Here is a 26,461-nt window from a genome sequence, read left to right as displayed (position 1 = left end):
AATCCGTGTTAGGAAAACACTTTTCGAAGTGCAAAAAGACATGCAGAAGTACCTCCGGCTTGCACGAATCAACAACTTCAACTTCTCCTTTTTACACTATAGAGGCTTTAAACATGAAAGTTCATTCGCCTCTAGTGTCTGCACGATTTTCACAGGTTCTAAAGTTTAGAAGACCATGTTAGGGAAACATGCAGTCTGTGTTATTCACATTTCAGTCGGAACAAAAATACGTCCGACTTGCATGAATTTGTAATGCCAATATCTCCACGCTCCATGGATTTGAAGTCTGTGTCAGGGAAACACATTTCAGTCGAAACAAAATGCCCCCGATTTACATGTATTTGCAATGCCGGTTTCCCCCAGGCACCTTGGTTTTGAGGTCTGTGTTATGGAACACATTTCGGTGAGAACAAAAGTCCCCCTACTTTCATGTATTTGCAATGCTGATTTTCCCAAAGCTGCTTTGTTTTGATGGCTGTGTTGGGGAAATCGTAAATAGGGCCAAGCAAAACGAGGCAGTTAGAATGTTTAGATAACGCCAAACATTTTACAGTCATTTGATTGTTTATCTAATGAAAATTAACATTTTATTAATTGGGATAGATGCGTAGAAATATTCCCTATCAATTGATGCAAACATCTTTCCGATCCAGTAAGAAATGTTCAGTTATAAGCATTCGGAATCTTTCATTTTTTCCTGCATGTTCTTTGTTTAGGTTTTAATTTTTTTTTATCCCTTTTGTTTATCTTAGGCTCATTAGCATTTTAGCTGTAACAGAGCCGAATTTCAATCGTGTACATGTCACATGTTTATCATATCTATAATTAGCACATTACACAGTTGCCATGTTTTCGGCGTTAGAGTATTCCCTTCTATACCATTGCATATGGTACACACTTACACAGTTGCCATATAGGCCTAAGAGTTTTCGTTCTGTTCTTCCATTATCCAGTTATACCGGACAGCGGAGACAGTTGATTGATCATTGTTGAGTTATTTATAGAACAGCAGCCCGATGTGTCTTGCAGAGCAGAGCAGTTGTATAGATGAATCGATCTTATTTCGACCGTGGATCGATCTCCATCGCTGATGATTGTTGCGTGGACGTAGTTATTCTGTAACAACACAAAGATGGTCAATGAGGGCCCTGAGTTTTGAACTCACGATCGATCACTTACTAAGCGAACGCGCAACCAATGTGGCTACGGAGACCCCCCAGGTTTTCATTTTACCCGCCATATATTCCGGTTAGACGTAGTCCCATGTCAAAAAAAGTCATTTTTGGAAAAACTGAGAAAAAAATGATTTTTTGGGCAAACCTAAAATGGAAATGATCACCAGATTGATAAAAAATATGGGTCTAATGTTTTGCGATAAAGAACAAAACTACCACTTTTCATGAAAATCTGAGAACCACTATATCGGTTTGACATGGAATGGCTGTATATAAACATTTCCATCACACTTTCAGGTGGATTGACACTATTTTCGTAACTCAAATAATCATTAAAGATACTTACATGTTGTAAAATTATCTTTAGATTATTGAGATTTCTAAACACAATTCTTAATAGAAAGTAATATTCACTATTTTGACCCATTGTCAAGAATATTTCTACTTAATCAGAATTGTGTTTCACACTAATTTACGATAACTATTCAACAATAAGTTCGAAAACTACCTTTTTTGACCTATTTTTACCCCCATTGACGGTACCTGATTTTACTGATGTATACTCGCTTTTATAATATCTTAAAAACATTTCCTTTTCATGAAACAAATTTCTAGTTTCTGTAAAATATTTTCATGATGGTAAGAATGAAGTAAATTTAGCTCTACGAATTTGGAATCGAATTATTTAAAAACTAAAATTAAGCGAATGAAATTTCTTGAAGTGATTTTTTTCATCAGAAGGCTCAAAAGAGGGTGGGGCCTCGCAGAAAATTCTAACTTTTGTTTCTTGGGTAAGTCTAATGACACACATTCGCACATTACTTAACCACGAGTTAAAAAAAGCACATGAGCAAATTTTCGATACTTCGATTTTTGACATAGTAAAATTTAAAAAAAAAAACAATAGAAAAATTCTCTGCATACATTGGTCAACTACATACATCGAGTTAAAAATATGGACGTACGATATTCAGAAACTATGAGCCTGTAGCCTTAAAATGCTGTACAATTTATCCTAGAAATTTCTTGAAAAATTCGATGTCACTCTTTGTTCATTTTTTTGTCGATGTTCATGTCGATGGTCACTCGTACAAGCAAATCAATCATATAATTTAATTTGATGTTTATTGCATTCGCATGTTTTTCTTCCTTTCAAGAAAAGCCTAAATGTGACTGAAATGACCGTGGAGCACTTGTTATTTGGTTATCAAAAAAAAGTTTAAAACTGTTCAATTAGTTTTGGAAGGTTCCTGCCCGATAATTATCAGTGTTGTGATTTTATGTAATTCAAGAGAAGTTAATATAACAATTTAATAAAAAAAAGAGTTGATATGGTAACGTCGGAATCACATTCTACTCGATACCCAATCCTGAATATCTAAAAAAGACTAGCATAGATGAAACATTCCCAGTCTAGCTTCTGTGGGAAGAAGTCTCCCTTCCCGTGAGCAATCGTTTTTTAAAGCCCCTGACAGCTTTTAGATTATGGTAATTCAATTAAGAATTTAACGCTCCACCCGCTCCCTGCTGTCGGTTTCCGGAAGATTAACGATGCCGTCGCTATCTTCGGCAGTGGGCCGGCTGTGAGCATTTGTTCATTGCATTTCCTTCGGCTTCAAACGATGATTGAAGTTTTAAGTGTTGATATTTTGTGTAGGACGTTTTTTTTCCCTTTCTCTCGCCATTTGTCGTTTTGCTTAAGAGATAGCATTCATGCGAAGATCGGGTGGCGGAAAACAGCCGTCATGGTGCCGCCTCCAATGTTTGACCGTTCTGCGCGTCCTGTCGATGTTGTAAAACCATAATTCCATTACCCAGCATTCATAAATAATGGACCACTGCTGCTACTGCTGCTGGCTTTGCGTCAAAAGACAACCCCTGCGGTCTGAAGGAGAAGTCAAGGTGAGAAATGATGACTGCCTGACTTTTGAGAAGGTGGCGGTGAGATAGTCAGTCGTTGGTGGTTGGATATTGAGTGAAGCAACTCATGCGGGTTGTGTTCCACTTCCGGTGCACAGTAGCAGCAGTAGCATACCGATCCGCATGTGGATTTGCGAGCAGAGTTTCATGAATTATTCACTCGTTGGTTTATGGCAGGATTTTTAGCTGTTTGTGGCTCGCTGACACTGACTGATATTTTGTTCAACATCATCCTCCTCCCCCAGTCCGATTCCGGCTTGGTATGCTCAACATGGTATCGTTTGGGAATTCACTACCTTGGAAATTTGATATTCCACTTCCCGGAATGTCATGTCAGAGTCGATCGGGTTTCGCTTAGGATAGCCACTCAAAGTCTTCCACTTCGGAGGAACTATTATTCATAATTTACGATTCATTTCGTCCGACTTCTGGGGTTTCATAACTGTTCGGACATTATTTCTTGACTTTTTTAATGTCCCACCCAATTTGTAGAAATTGTTATGGACTTAATCGGAATAAATTTACCGTGTATTTCCCCCCAATTCCCAAACTTATCTCGTTTAATCGCAGTCTAATGTTTTACCGTTGTTAAAAAAAACATAAGTACCAAATTTTACAAGACATGAACACGAACCGAGAGCAGGAGAAAAAAACTGCTGTCGAAGTTTTTATTTTATTTATTTTTTCTCGCTTTCTTTCCGTTTTGCTCTCAACTCGCATTTACCCCCCCCCCCCCCCCGCATAATGATAGTAATTCATTAAAAAGTTTTTTTTCGTGTCCCGTGTTTCGTCCAACTCACTCACTCACCCACGTGTTTTCTCCTTTCGTATCTCATTACAGGTAAGGGAAACTGATCGCTTAATTTCAACCATAAGCATACGAGTCACGTTTCGTGTCAAACTTTATCAGCGGAAGAAAAGGGTGACTGTATTTGGGTTTCGGTGCTCGAAAACTTCCTCGGGTCATTTGGTGTCGCCCCGATTTTTCACCACCCCATCGGAGAAAATAAAACAGGTAAGTGAGAGCACGATAAGAACGATTTCTTTTCATTGCGCGGTCTTCGGTGTAGCCGTGATAAAAATTTGCTGCGGTTCCCGGGGCCCATTTATCACTCGGTTTGTGTGTTTCGTTTTTTCATCGCTCTGCTGCCGCGAGCTTCCACGTCCAAACGGAGACCGAAGGAGTTCGAGTCGATAAGGGATCGCGGATTTCGCAGGCCGCAGGACGAGGAAGATTTCTAAGCTATTGCAACGGAGGGTTTTTTTTGGGAGTTTTGTGTTTTATTCTCGATTTCATGCGGTCCGGTTTCTAATTAATTTTCTATTTCGACGTTTGCTATCGGTTGGGAAACCAATTTACATTTTCTTCGGTTGTTTCCACGCTGGAAGCGGGGGTTTTTACTGAAGGGTTTCGCTAATTGTGGGTCATTATTTATTGCGTTTTGTGTTATCTAATTGGGGGCGATGCTTTTCAGAATACAGATTTCCTGATTGGGGCTCGGAGGAGACTTGACTTAGGGTTGTAAGCAGAGATGTTAGCTCGATCCGTATTTCGTGAACACGATTTATTTCTTGAGAGCGCCTTTTGACACATTATGGCCGCATAAATTGGGAAGGTAAATCTTTCAAACTAGTCTCCCACGAATAACAGACAACAGTGTGTTGCTAGCATTGGTAGGGTAACACGGGGTGATTTGGTCATATGGAGTGATTTGGACCACCCCTTTATCTCAAAAATTACGGCTCAACTTGGATTTTCTATGATGTCATTTCCTTCTATTGTTGAACCGTATGTACCTAAAGTAAAAACACTTTGGTAAAACTTCACAAGTAGAGGGAAACGGTAGCATAAATACATCAAGTACTTTGAGCGTCAAAAAATGTATGTTTTCCGATCGTGGTTTTAAGGTTTTTCCCGCTGATTAAACAAACTTTTCGTGTATTGTGCACTAAAGTTCTGTTCGCCTACAGTAGAGGAACAATTTGATGTAGCGAAACTGTAAGTTTGATAACAATAAATGAAATCAATTGCTTTTTAATTTTTGCATGTTGTGTGGGGTGACATGGACACGTTCCTGTGGGGTGAATTGGTCCTACAGGTTTGAGACTTTTCTTTGGTTTAATTGATTCCAGATGCCGCTGAATTACAAGAAGAGGATGGACAGACAACGTTGGAAGAAGGATGAGCTTGAAAGAGCAACTCAGGCCATCGAGAACGGATTTTCTCTGACCAAGTATCAAAAGTGTTTGAAAATGCTCGACCAACAGTGAAAAGATTCATGCAGAATTCGAGATGGTGTCAATCCAACTTTTCTGGTCTGGAATCTGGCCAAGACACCTGGTATCGATCCCAAAACATTGTTACTGATTGTAACATTATTCCAAAATACTTTACATAAACATAAGTATGTTTTTTTTCGATGAAACACACACTGGACCAAATCACCCCGCATCAAATTTTAATGTCCAAAAATCGTCTCTTTTATTTTATGATATATTTGGTAGATTGAAGCTTAATATAATGATTGAACATTATTTATTGAGAGAAAACAAGTGTAGCTCAGTATATAATGTGACATTTTTTATTTAGACCGTATTGGTTTGGAAATATTAGGCGATTTGCTTAGGTGGTCCAAATTCCTCCCTTTTCCCCTACTGGAAAAATTTCAAACAAATAGTCAGTAATAGTTCACGCAGCATGGGTCAAAAACGAACGAGTCCGTTTTGTCCGTCTTCGATCGTCGGTTATCCAAAATATCATTTTAATCGTCTCGTCATTTTTGATGAGACAATTTTTTCCATATTTCATAAAATCTTTCATAAATTAGGTTTCGTCATAAACTAAAATCTGAAAATTACTTGCCTGATCAAAATATGGTTCTAGTTAAAAAAATATGTATCGAGAACATCGAATAAAAAAAACTTTCGGAAGAAAAAGTAAAAATGAAATTTTAAAATATTATATAGAGCAACTTCATGTCAAATTAGTTCTCGATTCTTTCTATAATTCATTAACATACGGTTATAATCAAAATTGCAATTTCCATTATCCTTCGTGCAATTTCAATTTCGAGTATTTTTTTCATAAAAAGGTGTCCTCAATAATTGATCATTTTTTCGAAAACCCGTAACATAAAATTCAGCTTTCTAATTGAAATATAATGTTCGATAACGTGGCTGGGAAATCAATTAAGTTTTTATAAAAAATATAGTTTTAATACACCGTTAAAATAGTTGCTGAAAAATTTAATTTATCATTAAAAACATTTTTATCTCAAAACACTTTCTTCCGATTTTTTTTAAATATATTGATTTTTATTAAATTAACTGTTGTTTGATGGACAGTGCACAATGGTCCAGGAGATGCATTTAAGTGGAAATTAGCATTTAGAGCTTGACAGTTATTCTCTAGACAAAAACTGTCTTAGACAAAGTTGTTACTCATGATAGAGCGCTCGTTTTCATGTTGTCAAAAATAGGGTAACCAAAATTGTCGATGAAATAAAAAATCTAACTTTCTTATCTTTATAGATAGAGGTAAACATAGTTCGACAATGTTGTAGCTCCAATTATTCGAGTTTTTGTCTAGAGAATAACTGTCAAGCTCTAAATGCTAATTTCCACTTAAATGCATCTCCTGGACCATTGTGCAGTGGTATCGTGTTGTACTCGCCATGATATTTTACTCGATTTATTCGATATGATTACTCGATTTATGATAATTTATAAATTGATGAAATCTCAATATCTTGCGAAATCGCAAAAATTGAGGAAAAATATCATAAAACATAGATTCTGCATGCAGTTCTATATTAAATCTATATAAAATATTTTATCCGAAAGTTCAATTTTTCTATCTACCTTGCAAAGAATTTTTTTTTCTCTTTTATCTCAAAGTTCATATGAGATTTATTTATATTATACTAGCTGACCCGGCAAACGTTGTTACCTCCAATGCGACACTGAGTGGTGCCTCGGCATGTCGCATTAAATGTAAATTACTGTATTTTATTATTGTAACTGACACTTTAATGTTCAATGTGAGGTGAAAAAAGTAATATATTTTTGTTGTCAAATGGAAAACTAAATTAAAGAAAATCACTTAGCATTTCATTAAATTGCTATCCAGTTGATGCCTTTTTTAGCATGGACGGCTAAATTTCTAAGTGCGTGGTCCCGTTCATACTCTTCGAAGAACGCCTTGTACATTTTTCAATCAATTCTAAATTGCTAAAATTTGAATGAAAATTATTACTCGATGTTGTTTAAATACTTAGAAGACAGTCCTAACTTAACGTTTCTCCTATAAATCTCTTTGCATTCCGCCAAAACTTTATCTATATTATGAAATCATTATCAGAGACAATTTGTGAATGTGTTTTCCTATTACACAGAACACATATTAGAGATTATCTTCTCTTTTTCCGTAGAGTCTTTGGTGGATCACACCATTGAGGGAGATGGCGGATCCTTCGGCTGAAGGAGGGCTGAATTTTGATAGCTCAGGAATCTAGATACTCGTTGGTCCTATGGAAGCCCAAACAGTTTGGATGTGGCTTGTTGAAGAATTAAACGCTTGGTATACTATCTAAACACTAGCTTGATTTATTGCGATGCTTCACGGTTACACGTTGGAACATTTGGAGGTTAGATATCGAATGGCGAATATGATAGCGGTCTTGATCGATTGTATGCACATATTTGTTTGTATGCGTTTCATGCTGTAAGTTGGTATATGCTGATGTATGTCGTTGTGTTGTACATCTAACATTGCATTCCGAATTGGAAGGAGTGATTTGGATGGGGATAAGGATCCGGATGGAATAGGGAATCTATTGCATTTCACACTTGCTCAACATTTGCGCTGTCGGTCGCGAGCAGTCCTTTTTTCATTTATTATTTTTGTTCTAAAAGCATGTTCATTTCACCCGAGAATTCATTACCATTTTCGCTTCATAAAAATAACTTAATGTCAAATTGCATGGCAAGACTGTCACATTTGTACAAGTCGATTGAACTTGAGTTGCGATCCGTACAGGTAATTCGGATTCGATCGGATTTCGGAATACAGGAGAACAGTTGTTCAGTAGATGGATCTGGGATTTCCGAGGAAATTACTCTATCCTAAAAACTAAAAATTCAACCGAATACATCCAGCATCATGTTGGGCGGAACACGTTTATTTTTGTATGGAGCTCATTAAAGACATAATTTCTTTTGGTTGAACACACGTGCTGTCGTTTGAACAAAGGTTGTATCGGTGTTGCTCATGATAGCGTTTCGAAAGTGAATGTATTCTGTTCATTATGTCATAGGAATCGTTGTCGTTCGCTCTCTGTTTTTACGTATATATTGACCATGGATTATTTGCACAGCTTAAGACGTTGTCCTGATTTAGTTTATAAAAATACAAATATCGAGATTTTTTTTTTTTTTATTGATATTAGAGACCCGTTCCACTATATGTTATTTGGGTCTTTTAAGTCTAAATATTACAATTCAGTTAATTTACAATTCATATTTTTGTATCATATTTCTGTATAAATTCCAATTTTCCTCAGAAACTCCATGATGCTTTTGATTCGATCCTCTCCATATGCTAGAGCTTCTCGCATATTTGCTCGTAATCCCGTACTCTTACGTTCGTATTCTAAACCAGGACACTGAACTATAATGTGCTTTACGGTCAATCGTCCACTACACCACCGACAATTCGGAGCATCTGTCCTGTTGAGCAAGTACTGATGTGTAAGTAGCGTGTGACCTATACGCAATCGAGTAAGCATCACATTTTCTTTTCTTGTCTCTGCTGTCACTGTAAAGGGTAAAACCGTATTTTTAACTTCTCTCAGCTTGTTCTCCCTCACAGCATCCCATTCTGCCTGCCATCTCCAAGTGATTCTTCTCTTTATATGGGTTTTAACTTCCCGAATATCAACCGCGATGGATCTGTCGACTGTATGGTTCAGTGACGCTTTCGCCTCTTGGTCAGCAAGCTCGTTGCCTGGTATACCAATATGACTCGGTATCCAGCAAAACGTGACATCTTTCCCATTATCGAAACATGTATTGTAAAGTGTTTTCATGCAGTCTCTCCATTTCATCCTTATTCTGTAGCTTCCGAGCGAAGTTATTACACTGAGCGAATCTATGCAAATAAGGTACGCTCCAGTCCCCTCTTTATTCTTTACTCGTAGTAAAGCCTCTTTAGCTGCTTCGCTTTCCGCTGCATAAATGCTCGCAATATCCACCATTCTTCTGCGTACCACCGTTTTTCTATCGATAATGCTAAATCCGCTTCTTTCTTCACGTTTAGACCCGTCCGTGTATAAAGTTTCATGATTTCGATATCTCGTCGATTTTCTTAGAAGAAATCGTTGTAGTAATGATGCTGGTAAATCATTCATGCGACTAACATTCAATAAAGATGTATCAACCTTGATCAATTGTCTCTCCCAGGGAGAGCTACTTGGATGGGAGAAATGATATAAAGGGTGTGTCACATCAAATTGCATCACGGAAAAAACGCTGTAGAAATTTAATTTTTAGGAATTATATCTTCAGCTTTCGCTTATAATCAGATAAGAGTGTATAGATCACGTTGGCCATGCTTCACTGTCAATTTTTCGTAAATTTGGAAAAATGTCGAACGAAAAAGAGCGTCGTGAATTAATCCTGAGTGTACAGGATTAATTCACGACGCTTTAATAAAAATTAAACTTTCGAGAATCCGGAGTTGTCAGATCGGGACATCGGTAAGATGCTGGGAATCGTCCAATCCACGGTCAGCAGAGTACTAAAACGATACTTCGAGAACCTAACCATCGACCGGAAGGTGAAGAACGGCAAAAATGGATGCTCCGTCAGTGAAAAAGATCACAAGCGCGTAGTTAAGCAGTTTAGACGTGATCCGAGAAGTTCGGTTCGGGATGTCGCCAATAAGCTGAATTTGTCAAGTTCATTCGTCCAGCGGACCAAGCAACGGGAGGGCCTGCGTACATACAAGGTTCAGAAGGCTCCTAACCGCGACGAAAGGTAAAACATGGTGGGGAAGACGCGAGTCCGGAAGCTGTACACCGAAATGCTGACGAAGCCGCATTGCCTGGTAATGGACGAAGAAACCTACGTCAAAGCGGACTTTCGTCAGCTGCCGGGCCTGTTGTTCTTCTCCGCAGAGGACAAATTCAACGTTCCGGAGGAGATTCGCAAGCAGAAACTATCCAAATTTGCCAAAAAGTACATGGTGTGGCAAGCGATCTGCTCTTGCGGAAAGCGGAGCGCCCCCTTCGTGATGACCGGCACGGTAAACGGGCAGGTTTACCTTAAGGAGTGCCTACAGAAGCGCTTACTACCACTATTGAAGCAGCACGAGGGCCCGACCATCTTCTGGCCGGATCTCGCTTCGTGCCACTATTCAAAGGACGTGTTGGAGTGGTACGAAGCCAACGGGGTCACCTTCGTGCCAAAGGAAATGAACCCGCCCAACGCGCCGGAGCTTCGCCCAATTGAGGAATATTGGGCGATTATGAAGCAGGCCCTCCGGAAGAACCCAAAAGTTGTCAAATCGGAGGCGAACTACAAGAGAAAATGGATTTCTGTTCAAAAAAAACTACAACCTGACGTTGTACCTTATGGACGGGGTAAAGAAGAAGGTTCGAGCATACGGGCTTGGGCTCAAAGTATGAATAAAAAGAAAATGCCAAAAGTTGTTTAATAGTTTTTATTTTACTGTCTAAAATTTTCAAAAGGATCGGTCTACTGGGCGAATTTCTACAGCGTTTTTTCCGTGATGCAATGACACACCCTTTATACTAGGAAGCAAGATTTGCAATTATCCCAAAATATTCGTTCCTCGCTCTTCAGTAGTACCGGATCCTGTGAATTGTGGTGATCCCCAAAGTTCACCGGAACTGGAATCCATGTCTGATAAATAGTACCGATCAGAACTTTCCATGAAATCTTCTGAGACAATTGCTGTACGTTCTGCTTCTTTCCTTGCCTTAATTTTTGCTGTATATATAGCAGTTCGCTGATCAAGTAGTGTTCTAAGACTGGGAATACCCACTTCCGCTTGAATGCTGATGATAGGACTGGTGTAAAATGCTCCATTAATTGCCCTCAATCCGGCATTGTGTATCGTTTCCAACCTTTTCAAATTTTCATCGCGCACTGCTGAGATTACCGGAGCTAAAATAAAACCCTTATCTCCTATTTTAAATCGCGATATAAAGCATTATATCGCGATTTAAAATAGGAGATAAGGGTGAAAATTGGTTATTTATGTATTCATGCAAAAAATAAACAAAACTATTCAGAAAAAAACATTCATGCATAGGACCACCCAAATCGGTATTAAATATACAGTAATCGGTATCCCAGCGATATCATATATGAGGGGCTTAGAATGCAAGGGGTGTAAGTGACTTGATCGAATTCTCTTCATCAACTTTTTATTTAGTTAATAACTCAACTGCAAAAACGTTCCAATTTAAGTTTGCTATAGAATCCGATAGATGAGGTTCTGACCTACCTTCCACATTGTGAAAAACAGTTATGACCAAAAGAGAGAGTCGATGTAGAGAAATCACTTACACCCCTTTCATTCAAAGCCCCTTATATAGTATACGACCTATTCCCATGCTTACCAAGTTATTTGAGCATAATTTCATTAAAATCGGTCGAGCCGTTTCGGAGAAGTTCGACCACGAACATCGTGACAAGAGATTTTTATATATATAGAAAACAGAAGAGATGAGCGCTGATCTTGTACTTGGTAACAAATGGGCGTTGTTTCAATATTAATGAGTATGATAATACATATGTTAATCATCCTCTGGGGATCAACCGTTTCCGGGAACGTGCTCAAATTTAGTTATTTTTGAACTCGAGAACCAGCAACTTATTCGCTACGAGAATCAATCGTTGTTTACGGAGTACTTTTTATCGCCTGATTTTTTCAAACGTCGCAACGGGAAGCTGGTAATTTTTCAATCACACTGAAAGGGAGAGAGGTTTCGGAGACAAGGTAGAAGTACCGTATGTTGTAACTTTAGAAGAAAGCTACTTTCCCAAGAACGATTAGTGTGATTTATTAGACTCTTTTGAAACTCCACATTCACTTCCGCTTCGCTGTCTACATTCCTTTGGGAATCTAAAAACGCGTTCTGAATTTTATATTCATCGTCCTAATTTGACATATACATCTCGAATCCACACACTATCTGGCACTTCGGTGGAGCTTTTTATTTTGTTGAAACAGTCGTTTTCAAATTTTCACATTACTCGTGAAAATATTGCTCCTTCTTGGGTGGAAAACACAATGGCTTTATTCGACAGACACTTATGTGCCATTTTTGTTTGAATATATTTTTTTTATCCCATTTATTTATTTATTTGGCTCATTATCATTTTAGGTGTAACAGAGCCGGGTTTTAATTGTGTACATGTACATATGTTTATGTTTCTATAAACAGTAAATTACACATTAGTTAGTAGTAGCCATTTAGGCGTTAAGTTTTCTGTTCCATTACATTATGGTAAATTACACAGTAGTAGCCATTTAGGCGTAAGGGTATTCTTTCTGTTCTTCCATTGTTCAGCAGACCGGACAGCGGAGACAGTTGATATTGATCATTGTTGGGTTATTTATAGAACAACAGCCCGATGTTTCTTGAGGAGCAGAGCAGTTGTATGGATGAATCGATCTAATTTCGACCGTGGATCGATCTCCGTCGCTGATGATGTTTGCGTGGACGTAGTTATTCTATAACAACACAAAGATGGTCAATTGAGGGTCCTGAGTTTGAACTCACGACCGATCGCTTAGTAAGCGAACGCGTAACCAAGTGGCTACGAAGACCCCCTTTTGTTTAAATATGGTATATTGCACTTTCGGCTGGTCAGTCAAATAAAAAAAAGATGACTAGAATATAGAGGTTGCTGGATAGAAGGGGCGCTTGGTAGGCTTAAGATGATTAAATCGATTCGATAACAGGTTATTAAAATTTGAAAAAAATGGTTCGAAAAGATTCGAAAAAGATTTGAAACTGAAGAGTGAACTAAGTATGAAGCAATATAATTTGAATGGAACAATAATGTTAGATTTAATTAGTAAGGAACAGAGTAGAAAATATTAATTTATTAAGTTTTTTTAAACATAGAGCAATTCCATGTAAAATCAGCCGGCTGCTGACCCGGCCCTCTCCGATATTTTCTAAAATTTGATACTGATGATGGAAACTACCTAAAATCACAATTTTCACTGTCAAAAGGACGAATTTCATGCCAACTCCACTGGCCGCTGGCAGCACCATCTCAGATAGCAGTGGAACGTTATGAGGGTAAACACATGGGTCTTTTATGCAAACTTGAAATATTCAAAATAGAATCAAACTACTTTGTGAAAAGTTCAAAAAAAAATTCCTGGATTTTTTACAAAAAAAAATAATTTAAAAACTATAATACTTACAAAATTCTGATCAAATAATGAAATCTAGGAAATAGTTTAAATTTTCATTAAAAAATACCAAAATTGTTTTGAAAAAAAATAAAAAAAAAGGTAAAAAAGTATTTTGATAATTCATATTCATTTTTCTCAAAAACTTATTTTTTTAAAAATTCTAAAAAGATATATATATATAAATAACCCTTCAAATTTCTAACAAGTCGTCCATATATGGGCACTTTACAGGGAGAAAGTTTTTCCAACAACAACTTTTTCATGTTTTCTTCGAAAAAATTACAACTAATCCTAATTTAGTTTAAAGTCAAGATAGTAATATAATGTATTCCACAAAGTTTTAGATTTTATTAAAATATGAACTTTTGTCGGAGATGTCAACATTCTATCTTTTTTAGTTTATGGGATAGAGGGCATTTTGTTATGGAGAAATATATTGAAAATTAAAATTAATTTTTCGCGAAAACATGTTTTTTTTCGTTATTCTGAAAAAATAGATGTGAATAGCACATACAATTTCCAACAAGTCACCCATATATCGGAAGATGGGCACTTTTACAGGAAAAAACTTTTTCTAACAACAACTTTTTCATGTTTTTCTATGAAAAATTACAATTAATGCTTAATTCGTAACATTTTTATGTATAAATTATCGTGATTTAAACGCTCTGCTAACTTTTTTCAATTCAGAAAGATGTCAAGAACTTGTTAAATACGATAATTTACACACGAAAATGTAACGATTAAAACATTATTTTTCCAGGGGTCTCCATACCAAAATGCCCTCTATTCCATAAACTACAGGGTTTTCCAACTTTAAATCCGAAAGTAAATTGAAATAAATCACACTTAGAATTCGAATTTCGATGAAACTTTTATTTCAAATAAAAGTTTGGTTTATGCCATTATGTGTGAAATACAACATCATTCAAATGTCCACCTAGGGCTTCCTCGCACACCTTGATCCGGAACAGGTAATTTTCGATGACTTTTCGGCACATATGGGGCTGTATCTCGGTCATAACTTCACGAATGTTGTCTTTCAAATGTTCAAGAGTTTGCGGAGAGCTGGCATAGACACGGTCTTTCGCATAACCCCACAAAAAAAAAATCTAGCGGGTTTAAATCTCATGATCTGGACGGCCAATTGACATCACCGAAACGCGAAATTTGCGTCCCTCAAATTTCGTTCGCAATATGGCCATGTTCGGTCGTGTTGTGCGGCACGTGGCCCCCGTCCTGCTGAAACCACATATCATCCGTATCCATATCTTCAATTTGTGGCAAAAAAAAATCGGTTAACGTTCGGCCATAGCGCTCACCATTCACAGTTACCGTCTCGCCGTCCTCATTTTCAAAGAAATACGGCCTGATGACTCCACCAGACCATAATGCGCACCAAACAGTGACTTTTGGCGGATGCAATGGCCTCTCAACAACCACGTGTGGATTTTCTGAGCCCCATATACAGAAATTTTGGGTGTTCACATAGCCACTGAGCTCGAAATGTGCCTCATCGCTGAAAAAAAATTGATGCGAAAATTCAGCATTTTGCTGCTGTTGTTTGTTCACCCAATCGACGTATGCCCGAAGCATTCCATGGTCACCACGCTCTAATTTTTGTACCAGTTGGACTTTATATGGATGTAGGTGCAAGTCCAAATGCAAAATTCGCCACAATGATGTGTTTGACAAGCCCAATTGCTGAGCACGCCGTGGAATCGAAACATTCGGGTCATCCTCCACACTGGCAGCAACAGCAGCAATATTTTCGGCCAAACGCACATTGCGATGATGCACAGGTTTCACAATATCCGCTACGGATCAGTTTGTTCGAATTTACGCACTATATTAGCGATTGTGTGCTCTGTAGGCCGTCCATGACGACCAAAATCCGTCCGTAATGCTCGAAAAACATTTGCCGGTTTTTCATCATTTTTATAGTATAATTTAACAAAATTAACACGTTGTGCGATGCTAAAACGATCCATATTGTAACATGGCAGACATTCAACTAACGATATGATATATGCTTTGGTTGACAGCTATGTCAAACGGTTGTCAGCGCAGGGCTGTATACTTTCGGAAGCCCGAAATGGAAAACCCTGTATAAGAAAAGGAAAGTTGACGTCTTGGATGAAAGTTCAAATCGAATTCTTGATTGGTGCACGGACTGCCATTTGTTGTGATTAATTTGTATTATTTTATGATTTGTATGATTTGTCTCAGTTTTATAGCTATTTCAAGCAGATATTATCACATTTACACTTGTACTAAACGGTAAATGCATGATCGGTTTTGTAATAGAATTTCGCGAAGCATCTGATATGTATAATATATTATGTTTACTCGCATGTATACTGCATTTTATGCGAGCGAGTTATTCAAATCTTAACACGTTGAACCCCGATTTTTTCTCGCTGCGCTTCACATTCAGCCCGTACCAAAAGCGTTTGCACAATATCGGTGTCGATCCCAGCTCCCAAAAATACTTATTGTATAAATAGAAAATAGTCAGAAATACCACTTTTCTAGTATTCGCAATTTGTAAAACATTCGAAAACAAACCGTATATTTTTTATTTTCTTATTTTTAGTAACTATCAGTTCCAGGCAGTCGGCGCTTTTCTACCAAAAAGCTCAACGTCGGCCCCTAGGGACCAACGCAGGGCCTAACGTGCTAAGTTAGGCTCTTTTGGATAACTCAGCCTAAAATCCACACTTAGGTTTTATAAAATGGTTCTTAGGTTTATAAAATGTATAATTTTCATCATTGGAATAAATTGTTAGGGAGTGTCTAAATAGATTGATACAAATGTCTTGTGAATCCATCAGGAAATGACTGAGCAATGCACTTTAAATTATACGATTTTCGCGATGTGACCACGATTCGTTTTTCAATTTATACTCCCAATATGTTCCCGAAAGACGTAATCCTAAGTAAAAAAAAAAATTCAAGAACATAGTTGTGAGCTTGAGCTTGAGCTTGAGTAGACTGTACACTTCGTAGTTGCAAAACTGCAAAAACATAGTTATGCACCTAATACTAACACTTTTTGGATATTACATCCAATCGTTTGCCCCACTGCAAAGTTTCCGAACTTACGAACATAGAAATTGGCAGACTGGAAGCATGGGAACTCGAGATTAATTCCAAATACTTCCATTGATAGGCCTTGGGATTTATTTATAGCTTTTGCATCGCGATCCGTCAAATGAATGCTTTTGAACTTCTTCACCTTTGAATATTTGAGTATCGTTGTTTTAATGACCTTATTATTGAGTTGCTTCACGGCCAATATTATTTCATTATTTTTATATTAATTCATCTTCATTTTTTTTTTGTTCCGAGAGAGAATTCGGAAAGCCGGAAATCGAACATCAGTTAAGTGTATAGATATTCTAAACTGATCCAAATCCAACAAAAGCTGTTCACGCTCGAAGCTTTCCGTAATTTTTTTTTTCCAGAAAACCTCACCATATGTCTTCAGAGAATCGTGAAATAGGCTATTCAGATGTTACCCAAAATATTATGGGCTCTAATTATTTCGTGAAACAAGGTGAGCAAACAATCTCTAACGGATCACTTTTTAGTAAGATCATGTAATTTATCACACATTTCGTTTAACCAGCAAACCTTGAAATCTTAAAAAAAAATGATACAACTTTTTGGAAAGGGCCAACATTGTATTCTTAATTTTTTACAAAAATTAAGAAATCATAAACAATAATACCTACAGGATTCGAGTCGAGAGATAAAATGTAGGTAAATTGTTTAATTTTTTTTTTGAAAATGTGCCAGATTTTTTTTTTCAAAAAATTACACTAAAAAAATATTTTTAAAATAGAAATTCATTTTTCTAAAAAAACGTATTTTTTCTAAATTTTCAAAAAATATATATGAATAGCCCTCACAACAAGTTTTCCAACAAGTCACCAATACATCGGAAGGTGGGCACTTTTATACGGAAAAAGTGTTTCAAATAACAATTTGTTCGCGTTTTCTTTGAAAACTTATGTTATGTTATGTTATGAATTTTGTTAGGATTTATTGTAATTTTGTTCAAAGTTGTGAACGCTGTTTATACATTTTTTGAGAATTAAAAAAAATATTTTTGAGAAAAATTAATTCCAATTTTGAAAATATTTTTTTTTCCAGTGTCTTTGAAAAAAATGGCATTTTTAAATGAAAACTATGAAAAATTTCATAGATTTATTTCATATATTATCAATTTTGTGGGTATATATTATAGTTTTTGAGTTCAAACTCATTTTTTGTATAAAATTATGGAAAAGTTATACTTTTTTCGAAAAGTAGTCTAATTATTTCTTGAATATCTTAAGTTTGCGAAGTTGCTTAATTGACCAATGTCTTTACTCCGACAACGTTCCACTACAATCTGAGATGTTGCCAATGGCCAGTCGAGTTGACGTGAAATTCGTCGAATTCCAAATAGGATACGAAGTGCTTGTTTGAACATAGTGTCAGATTCCAACTCAAGAATAATTTGTATATCTGTCTAGAGAATTGAAGATGGATTTTAATCATTGAATGGTGGTAGTCATACGTAACATAACACTCCAAGTACAAATTACTCTTCTCTCAATAATCTATAATCTGATCCAACCAAAGAGTCCAACCAAAAGTTTGCGGAATCTTTTTTAATTCCCTTGAATTCATATCGAACATCCGCATATCAGTAATTTTCTAAGTATCCAAACCACCAGACAGGAGGAAAAAATAATTATTACGACTTCGACAAGCTATTTTTATTTTTAAACCCCAGTCGAAAGCCCATGAAAGTCGGAAAGGAAAAGCTAAGTATTTCAGTAATTGATCCGAAATGAGCAATTATTTCACTCTTCATGCTGGCTTTTGCGTCCCGGAACAAAAGATAGTCGGCTGTGGGAAAAATAACAGAAGAAAACAACGAATATTAAATTACAGGTTTTTAATATCGCATTACAAATTTCATTAGTGGAGATGCTGTGCGCCTGATGCCCCTTCGGTTTTAGATCCCTACCCCCAAGAGAGTGCTTATCCGTGCGCGGGATAGATTCTCATTTTCCCATTTGTGTCCTATTTTTTGTTTTTATTGCACACTTCCACCGGGACCGCGTTTCTTACAATTTCAAGTTGTATTTAGAACGCGGCCCAGACAAACTTTCAAACCGGTTTTGTTTCGTTCCCTTCCGCGAGTATACCGGCGGGGGTACTCGGAGAGAGAAGGATGAAAGCCCAAAATTCAACCGAGGGGAGAATAGAGGTAGAAAATATTATTCCAGGAGAAACATTTTCGGAGTTTTCCCCCCCGCTGGATGGATCATGAAGGTTTCATTTTTCATTCATTATTTTGCAATTATCTCACGGCGCTGCTCTGTGAGAGGAATTAAAACGAGAATAATATCCATTTCTTTGAAACGTTGATTGAAGTAATGATGGGAATCTGGTGTTACGAAATTTGGAGCAGGATTAAATCGATCCGAAAAGTGTCTTTCTGTGACACTGCTGAGGTTCAAAGTGGGTAGTCCTTTTATAATTTACCAATTCATAAACTAACAAATCAAGATCCACATCAACTCCCCGATTGGATTGTCTATTGTTTCTAATTGACTTACATCTCTCGCAATTAAATTGACTGGTTCGGGTGGTGCGTGTGACCTGCTGTCACTTACCAGATTGCTGTAAATTTCACACTAATGGCCAAGCCATCCCTCATTTGTTTAATCCTCTCACCTTTCTGCAGGTACCCCTCTTGCTAATGGTTCAACCCAAGCCGTTTGAATTAATCATTCAATCCGCATTCCGACAGTGGCATAATGCTTTTGCCTTAATTAACTGAGAACAATTTATCGCTTCCTTATTATCATACAGATTGAAACCGAAACCGAAATAGCAGTCGGAATGTGTGCGCATTTACAGCATTTACAGCTGCCAATGCAAACTCCGCTCCGACCGCTCGGTCCCAAGATGTGTGCAGTTCAGCAGTCGTAATCAAAACAGCATTCATCAATTTGATAAACGCCATCACTTTGCGTGTCCTATTCCGCAGACCTGACTAGCTGGGAAGAATGGCAATACCATTGGGTGAAAGGCGATTGCAATTTCCTTAATGAGTGAACCAGCCACGAGTGTGCTTCTGAGTTAGAGCAGCAGAAACCAATTTTACTCAATCAGCACCATCCCTGCGGCGCCCTGTTACAGCTGCGAAACGAATGCAACCAATAACAACAAACAATACGGACTCAATTAAAGCATTTTCAATCAGCTAAATTAGTCGTAAACTTTGTATATAATTACTTCACTCCTCTGGCAGACAGCTGTTTGTGAAGCTCCAGCTCGGAACCATTTTGTCCTGCGGCTGACCGGTGAATAGAAACCAACCTGACCAGGGTGGCCGAGCATGTGGGAATCGTCCTTTTCAAAACTCCATCGACCATACATTATAACACCGCACCGATTTGGTCAATCGACCATTTGTTCTCCCACCGCCTCCGGCTGACCATCGATCATTGGAAGAGTGCTAATCCGCTCACAGCACAAAGCACAAAGCTCGGGCACTCTTCCGAAAAACCGGGGCAATAAATATCGGATCATTATCCTCCCGGGATACCGCTCAACCGGCCGGTTGAAATAGACCAAAATATCACCTCCCACCCCCTCCCTCCTCACACACACACACATACACCCAAACACTAGCACGGGCAGGCCAATAAGCTCTAATACAATTAAAATCAATCAAAATCCATCCACGGTCGTAAATTTATTATTAGTTGTTTCTAGGCTGTATTGCTGGCGTTCCGACACCGAACCCATCGAACAACGATGGCCGAAAGTTCACTTTTAATTAAGAACCAATATTTTCTCGCCGGAATGGATCGTAAAGTGGACAAATGTGCACGCTATTCGGTACACACATATCACGGACCGAGAAGGCGTTGTGATTTATTGCTCTTATAAAAAAGGGGGAAAATAGCAGCGAATAGTGGGATGATTGGATAGATATGGTGACACGTGTTATCTGGAGTAAAAAAAGCCTGCAACTATCATGCTCCGGAGATAGGCATTTAGGCATTAAACATGCTGTTCCGTACAATCTTCACAATCGGAATTATGGAAATTCGTGAGATTGCCATCTATTGAACTTTTTTCGATTTTTTGTTTGTTTCCATTTTGCGTATAAGAAGATACAGATCGATTAGAAAAAAAAGTGTTCCAAGAACAGATAACTAACGTGTGACATGTGTTATGTGAATCCGTGTTATACAAAACAAAGAACTAGTACAAAAAGTTTCAAAACATACTATTATATATTCATTACAGAGAGGAATATCTTTAATAACTTTCTTTTGAAAAACAATACATAGGTAAAAACAATTGTTTATCGTCGGTTTCCAGTTTTCTTCGTCATCATTTTTTTGAAAGTACCTACTGCTCTGCTATGGCGAAACAAAATTTGTTATTTTAGATTGTTTATTTTTTCTGTAAAAGGTGAAATATCTGTATACGGGGTCTGTTCAAAAAGTATCGCGACTTTCGAATTTACGCGGCTTGCGCTCCCAATGCACTCTCCCCACGGGTGCGGCGTATGTTGTTATTTGTATCCTTATTCTCGTCGTTCCTCTCGTTGTCTCCCTTCCTCCGTTATCCTATCGATCGTACCTTCAGTGCGCTGTGCTGAGCAGTGGACTGAACAGATTGATAGATTTATAATTATTATAATTTACCATGCGATCGTCTGCATATAATTGATATAAAACAATCTGTCAATACTTGGCGCAACTCTTTCGTCTTGAGAAATATACATTCTGTCAATTATACAGCCATTCCATATCAAACCGATATAGTGGTTGTCCGAAAAATATTTTTCCCATTTTTTACAAAAATAACTTATTTCAAAAAATCAAAACTATTGAACATTTCGACCAATACAGATGATCGATATATCAAATTAAGCCTAGTTATGAGCAACATTTTGGAAAAAATATTGCACTGAAATACTTTGGTAATTTTTCGTAATTTTCGCTCGCATTGTTTTTTTTCAACATTTGGCATCAAAATTGTATTTGAAGACCCCAATTTCCGGTTATTTTAAAGGTTTTCAAAAAACTCATATTTTAACGCTTACGACACTAGTATATGAAGTCAGATTGAGCTAATATTTTGCATTGGACATATGTCACCTAGAAATGACGATACCCTAAAAACATACGTTTTGCCTCGTATTCCGGAAAAACGATTGAGTCCCAGAGTTTCGATTGTTAACAAAACAAAAATCTAGGTGAATGTAGATCAATTTTGCAATTTTAAGACTTTTGACATTTTTTTCAAATCTCCGTTTCCCTTTGATTGATTTTTGATTGATTCGATTTTCAAAAACTCAAACTTTGACCGCTTTGCGCCACTCTTCCTTAAGTCCGTTTGAGCTGATATTTTGCATAGGGTTTTATTCGAGGTGGTGAACATTTTTTATGAGATAACTTTTTGAAATTCGAGATGACCATTTTCATTGGCACCCTAATGTATATATATCGGGAATTCGTGTTTTCAAAGAAAATTCTATATTTAGCATCTATATTTATATTATTGCCTTCAAAATAGGCCCCTTCTGAAACAATACAATTTGTTTGTATGTCCACGAAGCGGTAAACTCAAAGTTTCGGAAATAGGAAAAAATCACGCCCATGTTTCGTCGCCACTTATTATACGTTGGATGAACGTGGAATCAGGATCGTTCAAACATGTGTTCAGCTGTCTTGATTGCCATGAAATTTTTGAAGAAAATTGAGCTTTTTTAGTCGTGCTGCGACTTTTCTCATGCCCGAAACACCAACCAAAATAAGACGAACGGTTTCGTGAGAGAAATTTAATTCACGGGCTAGCTTTCTCAATGACGATTTTCGAAGTACACTCATGTTTTCGACATTGTTGAGTCAAGAACCTTGTATTCTGCAACATTTTTATTTTTTTTTCAAATTTGCTGGAATTATTATACGTCAGGTTGTCACCATTATAGTGCTATATTCCATTCGTGGAAACAATGTTCTGTACGAAGTAGCTTTGAAAAGTTATTGATTTTTTTTGTCGGAATGTATTACATCATATTGTTTGGATTCTTTATATATTTCGCAAATCCTTGTTAAAAAATTTTAAGCCCAAGCGTTCCAAGTTTGTCTTCGCATGTAGTCCTTTTGATTTGAACGGATTTCTTCAAGGAAATCCCACACAACACTACAATATCCTTACAAAGGTTTCGAAGGTTGCATTGTCCTTCCATGGACCTAGAAAGCAATGGACAAAATGTTTCACTTTTCAAAATTTATCTCATTTGATAGAAATTAGAAATAAATACTTAATTTGAAAATCGATCAAGATGAGAGCAAAAAAGTTTCAGAAGGGTCTAATACAGGTTCTAATTTTCTGCTTTTTTGCTCTATATATTGTGCATATGCGTAAAATTCGAACTATTTTATATATGAACAGGCTGACCAGCTTGTTTATCAGATCGAAGTCCTTGTCAAAACTTGAAGGGATAAATCGTACGAAGAGTGTATGTACGCAAGAAGCAGTATGAATGCTTTAAAGAGATTGAACGACCAATTTTATCTGCGTGGAACGGGACCAGAATTTAAGAATGTCTCAACTTGGAGATAAAAGAAGAACCTACGCGTCATTAACTGGCTGTTTTTCATGCGAAATTGATATTGATTTGGTAAAGAGCAAGAAACTTTTCATTCGGTTCTGTAGTTATGAAAAAAATTAGTTTTACTGAATGATTTGCGTCGGACCCAAACAATGTTGGTTATGAAGCTAGTCTTCTGAAGAAAGATTGTTACTATATCTCTCTCTATGTACATCATTTCAATCGAGTATATAATAAAATATTGTCTGAGAAAAATAAAAAAATAAAATAAAATATTGTCGAATAAAATATTGTCTGAGACTATTTCCTCTACGAATAGAATATTTTTAGTGAACGATTGTAGTTTCACAAATATCTAATGAATCCAAATACGGTTTCAATACCATAATTTATATCATACTAGTTGAACAGGCAAACGTTGTTCTGCCATATAAATTATTTCTAGTGAATATTTTGAGTGTTAAATAAAACATAACTAATGTATTGTAAGTGTGTTTGAAGGTTGGTGAAATCTCTAGGAAAACGCTTTGTACATATTCCATCTGCTATGCAAGACGATAAAAGATTTATATCACCCCATGAGCCATGAACCATGCTTGTGGTAACAGTATCGACAGTCATTCGTATTCCGGAATTCAATTGGTTTGAAACGCTATCGAATTTCATGATTCGATCTTAATCGACTTTTGCGTTCTTAAATCCGCAATCGACTCAAGTTCAATCGTTCTATGTAAATGTGGCAACCTTGCCTTGTCGCAAAATAAACGTCAAAATTATTCACCCGTATTCGTGGAGTAATTTACTCGTTATCATATTGGCAGATCCGAAAGCAATTTTGAATTGTTGAAATTTGAATGAAAATTATTACTCGATATCGTTGATTATCGTCTATGTATAGATACAGTCCTGACCCTAACTTAACTTTTTTCTATAAATGTCTTTGCATTTCTACCAGAACTTTATCCATAATATAAAGTCTTCATTCGACACAATTTTCGTTCAAGATTTTTCCGTACTAGCTAAGAATGTGTTACTTATTAACATAGAACACATATTCAATGTGTAGAGCTAATTTTCATTTAAAATTTTAGGCCCTGATCACGAACGCCGGTGAAAACGAAATGAGGTGTATATAAATTTCCATCCGTTCGGGTAATTCTGACTCGATCGGTTTTCAGAATACGAGTGAGTAGTTGATCAGTAGACAGATTGGAAATTTCCAAGGAAATTACACCATCTATTTCCTCAGGGCGTATTTTGTGGACTAACCGAACTAAAATGTGTGTATAAGATAATCCATTCAACCGAATTCATCCAGCAATAGGTGGGAGCGTATCCGAGCGGACTTTTTTGTTTGAGCACTTGCGCTATAATGTCATGACAATGCATTGCGTTTTGACCTGGCAATAGCAAAGACTGTGTCGGCATTGCTCATGACAGCGTCTCGTATTCTTCCTCACGCAGCTTTTGTTGGTTGTGTTATAGGAAGCGCAATCGTTCCTGTGTGTCAACGATTCCAGATTATTATGTTTTATTGCGCATAGATGGAAGAAAGTTCGATGAAGCGAACGTCGCGCCTTCTGTCATTCAACAGCGTAAATAAAAACGTTCTGTTTTATAAACGAATGGTTCAATTATTTGCATATTGTCTTTAAAAAAATACAAAAATCGTGTTTAAAAATAGGTGATGCGGGTTCAAATTGGGATTATGAGTATGGTTTGAGGTCAATTTTAAATAAAATATTATTTAGAATATTTTTCCACCCTAATCGGTATTTAGTATATGGTTATCGTTACCCTAGCAGTAGTTTACGACCTATTCTCATGTCTATCAAATTTTTCGTGCAAAGTTTCATTAAAATCCTTCGAGCCGTTTCGGAGGGGTTCGACCAGGACAACTTCAACTTGGGGAACAAAAAAAAGTCGGCCGGGGTCATATCAGGTGAATACGGTGCCTGCTCGATGGTATTTACTTGATGTTTGGTCAAATAATTCAGTAAAATTCGGGTTCGGTGCGATGACGCGTTATCTTCATGCAAAATACACAAATTGTCGGCCCACATTTCCGGCCGTTTGCGACGTACAGGTAGACACTAATGATCGAATGGCACTAAAACCTGACAGATGTCTTAAGGTCGTACCAACAAAAGATTACTGCATGCACGGTACCGTTCTGAATAATATTTTGGACGCTTAAGTCATATGATGCAGAAAACAGATCTGAACTTTATGCACAGGTATTATTGTAATTTTTTGAAAAAAAATTACATTGCGCTTGATTATATTTTATAGTCAACTACGAAACACTTACCAAGCAACCACAGTAACCTGATAATGTTGATGAGAACTGATGAAACAGAAATTTAAATATTGATGAAGGGGTAAATTCTACGTGCTCACGCTAAGGAAACGTCAAACACAAACGATAATGACTAGTGATGTTGGTTTTTTTCCTACTATGTTATAATTCAAATGTAATTTTCAAATGAAGTTACTCTAAAGAAGCAATTGTGATATACATTTTATAGTTATATCATCAGTGCATTAAACATTTCAAGATATTAGAACAAAGTGTCCGAAATATGATTCAGAACGGTATGTTTAAATAAAAAATTCGTGGTTCTTTCTGATCGTAGTGTATTACGAGTACTAATTCCAATTATCAGAGGGTGATTCCAAGTCCTTACTCGTAATCTTATTGCACAAATTTATTTATTTTCTCATCTTGCTCAATGATATCATAAACGAGGGAAAGCTCGTTTACGTTGTTGAATTTTTCACTTCAAGTATGAAAACCTTAAATCTTTTCTAAAAACATCATGTTAGGATGTTTTTAGTAAATATATGAAGTTTGTGATTTTTTTTACCGGGAAAATTCCATTTGGGGGATGTTTTATTGAATTTCTGATGAAAAGTGCGGCTGATAGTCATCGTTTATCGACGATTCAGCAACTATCATTTTGATTTGGATGACAAAGAACTTGGAAAGCCACCGAGAGAATTTCACGAAACTAAATTCGAAGTACCTATCTTTTGAAACTATCACTTGTGATAGCTCTGAAGGAAAAACGACCGGAATGGACAATAGACATTACAAGATAATTTTACAACATGACAACGTCAGATCTGCTCATGTTTCTGTCAAGGGTTATTTGAATAGAAGGAACAGGAATGACATACCTCACCCGTCGTTAGACTATTAGATTATCATTTGTTCTGGCCAATGCCGTCAGCCATTTGTGAGGAGGGTTTCGATCATGTGAA

The 26,461-nt window shown here is 36.9% G+C and overlaps 1 protein-coding gene across 4 annotated transcripts in view; it reads left to right on the top strand.

Moving 5' to 3' along the window:
- LOC129771832 (matrix metalloproteinase-2) overlaps window positions 1–26,461 on the top strand; it is a 475,554-nt gene that overhangs the window by 82,565 nt on the left and 366,528 nt on the right. Inside the window, exons 2-3 of one of the 4 annotated variants that reach the window (XM_055775907.1) lie at window positions 3,937–4,110; window positions 17,022–17,113. The exons of 2 other annotated variants lie outside the window; for them this stretch is intronic. The gene's annotated coding sequence lies outside the window, so the exon portion shown is untranslated. The remainder of the gene's footprint in view (window positions 1–3,936; window positions 4,111–17,021; window positions 17,114–26,461) is intronic. One more of the 4 variants, XM_055775905.1, reaches the window with a different exon arrangement.

Source organism: Toxorhynchites rutilus, chromosome 2 (genome assembly GCF_029784135.1).
Source record: "Toxorhynchites rutilus septentrionalis strain SRP chromosome 2, ASM2978413v1, whole genome shotgun sequence".
Taxonomy (NCBI): domain Eukaryota; kingdom Metazoa; phylum Arthropoda; class Insecta; order Diptera; family Culicidae; genus Toxorhynchites; species Toxorhynchites rutilus.
Note: the sequence above shows the minus strand (reverse complement) of the source record. Positions and strands in the feature narration are given on the sequence as shown.